The sequence below is a fragment of the Tamandua tetradactyla genome, chromosome 4 (genome assembly GCF_023851605.1).
Source record: "Tamandua tetradactyla isolate mTamTet1 chromosome 4, mTamTet1.pri, whole genome shotgun sequence".
NCBI classification, from domain to species: Eukaryota; Metazoa; Chordata; class Mammalia; order Pilosa; family Myrmecophagidae; genus Tamandua; species Tamandua tetradactyla.
In genome coordinates, this window is record NC_135330.1 from 14,177,732 (window position 1) to 14,184,385 (window position 6,654).

A 6,654-nucleotide genomic window follows, 5' to 3' on the forward strand; every position below is an offset into this window, starting at 1 on the left:
GGGACAGACAGATCTCACTTCAAATCCAGTTCCCCAAATTCTAGCTGTTTGTTCTCAACCATCTCACATCTCTCTAAAACTTTCTACAAACAGAGATAGTTATGATATTACTGACATATCATTTCCTTTATGGCAGCATAAGGATTAAATTATATAATGCATGTAATACTGTTAGCACAAGGCCTGGCACATTTTGAGCATCATTCCTATTTCAGTCTAAATATATTAGCAAATTTAATAGCTATATTTCACTACTGAGTTAGCTGTATTTCAATTTGCAGTAAACTCAAATCCCTAAACTTGTTTTCACACTTGGACTGCTACTCAATGGAATCTCCCACATCTGTTCTTGTTCAGTTCTTTTTTCTTTTTTTAAGTTTTCTAATTAGAGATCTTTTAGGTTAACAAAACAATCATGCATGATATGCAGTTGTTCCTTAACCAAAGTACATTTTGCAATTATCCCTATGCAGTTTCATATTTTTGCAAAATCCTGTATCTTTTTTTAAATATTTTTCTTGACAAATCTTCAAAAACATACAGTCCATACCTGGTATGCAATCAGTGGCTCACACTATTATGACATAGTTGTGTATTCTTCACCATAATCATTTTTTTTATGAAACATAACCACATACAAACGCAAACATTCTTACCATATGATCATTCCATTCTTGTTGTATAATCAATAACTCGCAAAATCATCACATAGTTGTATATTCATCATCATGATTATTTCTCAGAACATTTGCATCAATTCAGAAAAAGAAAACAGAGAAAAACTCATATATACCATACCCCTTACCCCTCCATTTCATTGATCACTAGCATTTCAATCTACTAAATTTATTTTAGCATTTGTTCACCCTATTAGTTACTTATTTTTAATCCATGTGTTCTACTCATCTGTCGATAAGGTAGATAAAAGGAGCATCAGACACAAGGTTTTCACAACCACACAGTCACACTGTGAAAGCTGTATCATTATACAATCATCTTCAAGAAACATTACTGGAACACAGCTCTACATTTTCAGGCAGTTCCCTCCAGCCTCTCCATGACACCTTAACTAAACAGGTGATATCTATTTAATGTGTAAGAATAACCTCCAGGATAACCTCTCAACTCTGTTTGGAATCTCTCAGCCATTGACACTTGATTTTGTCTCATTTCTCTCTTCCCCCTTTTGGTTGAGAAGGTTTTCTCAATCCCTTGATGTTGAGTCCCAGCTCATTCTAGGATTTCTGTCCCATATTGCCAGGGAGGTCCACACCCCTAGGAGTCATATCCCACGTAGAGAGGGGGAGGGCAGTGAGTTTGTTTGTCATGTTGGCTGAGAGAGAGAGGCCACATCTGAGCAACAAAAGAGGTTCTCTTGGGGGTGACTCTTAGGCCTAATTTTAAGTTGGCTTAGCCTATACTTTGTGGGGTTAACTTTCTTATGAACAAAACCCAAGATTGGGAGCTCAGCCTATTGCTTTGGTTGTCCCCACTGCTTGTGAAAATATCAAGAATTCTCCACTTGGGGAAGTTGAATTTCCCCCCTTTCTCACCATTCCCCTAAGGGGACTTTGCAAATACTTTTTTTTCACTGTTTAAATCACTCTGGGATTTATTGGGGCATCACTCTGGACAAACCTACAAAATCTCATGCCCTACTCAAGGTTCCAAGTATTGTGGTGTTCAATTGAGCTGTCCACATAAGTTATATTAGGAAATGCACTAGTAAAAATATAAATTTTGTACCAAGTAAACATTTTTTGCTTTAGTCTCACACCTAAGTTAAAGTTTTAAAATATTAATTGCCATCTATTTTCAGCACCCTGCATAATTGACATTCCTTTCTTCTTCCTCATGCAAAACATTAAATTTGTACATTTAGTCACTATCATTATACACTCTAGGCATTCCTAGATTATGCCATAATATTCTATATCTTTTGAAAATAAAATATGATTAATACATGGAAAAGTATGCATGAAGTAAAATGATTAATAGTAAATGAAAAAGTAAATACAAAATAGTATGCATGCCAGTCACTATTATATAAAATGTTTATGTACACACTGATAAAGCGGGAAAGTAATTTTCGAGTCATACAAATATTTTGATGTTCATCAGATTCCTTTTCCCATAAAGTTATTTAAATGAATAATACATTTTAAAAATATCATTTGGTCATTGATATTTGTTCTCTGTAGGCTTTGATAAATGTACTTATTAATTCTTTTAGCCTTTTTGGAAGGAGAGATTTTGTGATAATACAAACATACTTGTATTTTATTGTGTGTTGTGATGCACTGCCCACACTCCCCTTTCAGAATAAAGAATTCTAAAGAGAGGTAACTAGTCCAAGGACACATTCCCTATACAGGGCCGCCTACATCCATTGACTGGTCTGTGTGCATAGTTCGCAGGTCACCTTGAAAGATGCTGAATGCAGTGGTGGCCTGTGGAAAGAAGACTGTGACTAGGACAGCTCCATAGAGATTTTGCTGAGAAAAGAAAGAGTATAGAAATGAGGCAGCAGCTGGAGGGGATATTAGGTGAAGACAGAAGTGGTATTTTGTTTAGATGGAAATACGTGTATGTAAATAGCAATGATCCAGTAGAGAGGGAGGAATTGATGATATATGAGAGAGGATAGTTGTGCTGGTTTAAAAGGGTGTATGCCCCCTAGAAAAGCCATGTTTTAATCCTAATCCCATTTATTCAATACTGTATGTTTGAAACTGTAATTAGATCATCTCCCTGAATGTGATTTAGTCAAGAGTGGTTGTTAAGATGGATTAGGTGACGACATATCTCCACCCATTTGGGTGGGTCTTGATTGGTTTATCAGAGTCCTATAAAAGAGGAAACGTTTGGGAGAATAAGAGATTCAAAAAGAGCAGAGAATGCTGCAGCATCATGAAGCAGAGAGTCTATCAACCAGTGCTTTGGAGATGAAGAAGGAAAATGCCTCCAGGGGAGCTTCATGAAACAGGAAGCCAGGAGAAGCTAGCAGATGACGCCATGTTTGCCATATGCCCTTCCAGATGAGAGAGGAACCCTGACTGTGTTCACCATGTGCCTTTCCAGATGAGAGAGAAACTGACTGTGTTCACCATGTGCCTTCTCACTTGAGAGAGAAACCCTGAGCTTCATCAGCCTTCTTGAATCAAGGTATCTTTCCCAATCATACCTGTGATTGGGCATTTCTATAGACGTGTTAATTGAGACATTTTCTCAGCCGTAGAACTATAAACTAGCAACTCATTAAATTCCCCTTTTTAAGAGTCGTTCCATTTCTGGTATATTGCATTCCAGCAGCTGGCAAACTAGAACAATAGCTCAGGACCAAGTCCCTGAGAAACAGAGGGGCTGGGATCCAGAGAGTTACAAGGGAGTGAAGACCTATGCACCTTATGAAGAGGTACAGATGCAGGTGAGTTGGTAGATTTGTTGCTAGGAACTCCATCAGATTTCTTCTGGGGTTTTTCCCCCCTATGGAGTATGTGGTAAGGTCATCAGGTAAGATTGCAGAGGAAAAGGAAATTTAGGAGGTTTGATGAGTGGGGAGAATTGGAAATGGTTGTTTATAGAGTAGAACCTGAACATACTAGGGAAGTATATTAGTACTGGTTGAGAGTGTTAAGTGCCCACTGAATATTCTGTACATAGATAGAAAAACTAGTTAAATTGGTTGGTTTTACTCCAGGAGTACAGTAAGTTTTACTCCAGGACTATAGTAAGTGACTGATCGGGTTTAACCATGGTTGGGCCAAGCAAGTGATAAAGGGAGAAAGCAGCAAGGATGCTAAAGAGGTTTGCAAAGGAGGGACTTTTTATTAATTCTCTCTGGATCCTTCCAGAGAGCATGAGGAGGATAATGGACAGAAAAGAATTGGAGAAGTCACTTAGCTGGAGAACTTTATAGGTTGAGGAATATGATTGGGGATGGGAATGCTACTAGAATGAATGGGCTCGAAGAAGTTTCCTTTGGGAAGTGCCATCAGTCTAGTTTTCAAGGGCTATCAACCTTCTTGGTTCATTTTCTCTTTAAAGTCTCTGGCCATGAGCTCAACCTATATTTTCTTTGACCTTTAAAATTTTTCTCTCCCACAGTCCACTTCTGTGTTGAACTGTGCTTAGTGTTTTCTTCTCTGTTTAATATGAATTCCAGGAGGCATTGTCTTGTACGCCCATGCAAACACTAACCAAAATAAAACTAGTGTAGTTTTACTGATATCAGACAAAATAGATTCTAGGGAAAGAAATATCACCAAAGATAAGAGGGACATAGTAAGAAAAGAATCCATCCTGAAGGATATAACAATTCTAAATTTGTATACATCTAACAACATAGCCTCTGAATATATAAAGTAAAACTGACAGAATTAGAAAAGGAAGTAGACAAATCCAAATCATGGATAGTTTTAAACATACCTAATAGCTGATAGAACAAGCAGACAAAAATACCAGTAGCAATGCAGTTTTGAACAACATAATTAAACCAAATCTAACTGATATACATGGAACACTGTACCCAAAAATCCTGCTCCGTTGTAAAACTGAAGAAGGCAAACAGTATCGGTGGGCAGGCCAGAAAGGGAGCTGGAAATCTTATTTATGGTGACAGAATATAGACAGCAGTTGCCAAGAAAGAAAGGAGGGATAGAATTGACTGATAGTTTAAAGTTAAGAACACCCTCTTTTAATGTGCTCATGGAACATTTACAAAACTTGACCATATACTTGGCCAGAAAACAAGTCTCAATACATTTTAAAGGATTCAAACCATACAAATTATGTTTTCCGATCAGAGTGATGCTTTAAATGGGTGTTTACTTTGTAAAAATTCATTGAACTACAAACATATGATGTCTGGCTCTTCTATTAAATATACTTTTAAATATGGCATATCTTTCCATTGGCAGTCACAACTTACCGTCTATCAAGTTTCAATGATGTCTATACTTTGTATTTACTTATGTTTACTATTTATACTTGTACATACATCTCTAAATCTAAATCTATAGACAGGTCGATACATAACCTATGTTAATTAAACTCTCACAACAATCCAAGTAGATAAATCTTTTAAAAGATAAATCTTTTAAAAATCTTTTAAATCTGTAATTTTACAGATTAGGAAATTAAGAGTCAGAATAACTAAAAGTAACTTCCGTTAAACTAGAACTGGAAGTGAGAACTGTGACTGATGGCCTTTGCTTTTTCCACAGAACATGGATAAGTAGTATTATTTCCAGCTATCTTACCCTTACATTTTCCCCTCCGGGACTTACTAAACACCTCAATAAAAATTCAACATCTACTGAGTACATACTACACAGAAGGTTCTGGTTTATTTGTTAGCCATGCAAAGATTAAATAAACAGCCCCTACCCTTAAAGAGCTCAGTCTAGAGAGGGAGAGTATGGCAAATTATAATTTAGCATGAAAAATGCAACGGTAGAGGGGTGTGCCTTATCTTCTGTTCTCTTGTGTCTTCTGTCCTCCATGGAATTCAGTTATATAATTTTATCTGGTTATTTTTCTCCCTTCTCCTTCAGTGTAAAAGCCCTCTTGATGAAGACTGAACGTCTCCTGCCAAATACATTCTTCTAATTCTTGTGAAACTCAGATTGCTACAAAGAAGATTGGACACTTCCCAAACAGGGAAAATAGTGAGTAAAGGGCAGGGTCTGGAAGGAGCAGGATCTATTTAGGACACTAAGGATACCAACCTGATGGGAGCAAGCACTAGAAGGTAAGTTTGGAAAGGCAAGGTGACACCAGATAACCGGTTGCTCAAAGTGCCAGGCTGAGACGTGCTTGAACCACTAGGCAACAAAGGCCTATTGTAAATGATCAACTCTGATAAGATAAAAATGTTATTTTGAGATAGGGCAGGCAGTAGTGTTTCAGAAATGCTGAAATTAAATGATTCTGAAAAGTTAGGAGGCCAGTGAGAACCCATATGCCAGGCTCTGGGGGGTAAGTAAATGAGACGGTCCCCCTTCTGAGGAGCTCATAATTATCTGGGAGAGACGAATTAACAATAAAAATGTTGTGTACAAGAAATGATGAAACAGGTATACGTAACCACAAACCTGGGGTAGATAAAGTATGATGGGGGAGTTCTAATTTAGTATGAAAAGAAAGGCAGATGTAGGTATGTCACACTGGCTGGGGAAGTGCGTATAACTGGTTACCTATGAGGAAACAGAAAGGAACTTTAAAGAGTAAGGTAATGAGGCAGAACAGCCCAGCAGGGTTATGAACCAAACAGTGAATGAGGGAGAAAGAAGAATGTTCTCTTCACAATGATCAGGCCAGAGGCAAGGTCATGTAGTGGGCCAGGTCAGTTTACTTCCAGGATTTTCTCTAACCCTGGTCAGCTGTAAAACTGAAGAAAGCAAACAGTATAGGTGGGCAGGCCAGAAAGGGGGCTAGAAATAATTTATGACAGAAAATAAAAAGCAGTTGCCTAGAGAGAGAGGAGGTATAGAATTGACAGAGAGAGAGAGGAGGTATAGAACTGAAAGGCATTTGAGGGAAATTCCTGGGGATTACAATGCTTGATACTTTGTTTTGGGTGGTGGTTACAAGGGAGCACAAATTGTCAAACTCAACGAACTAAACACTATACACGACTGTATATTTTATTGA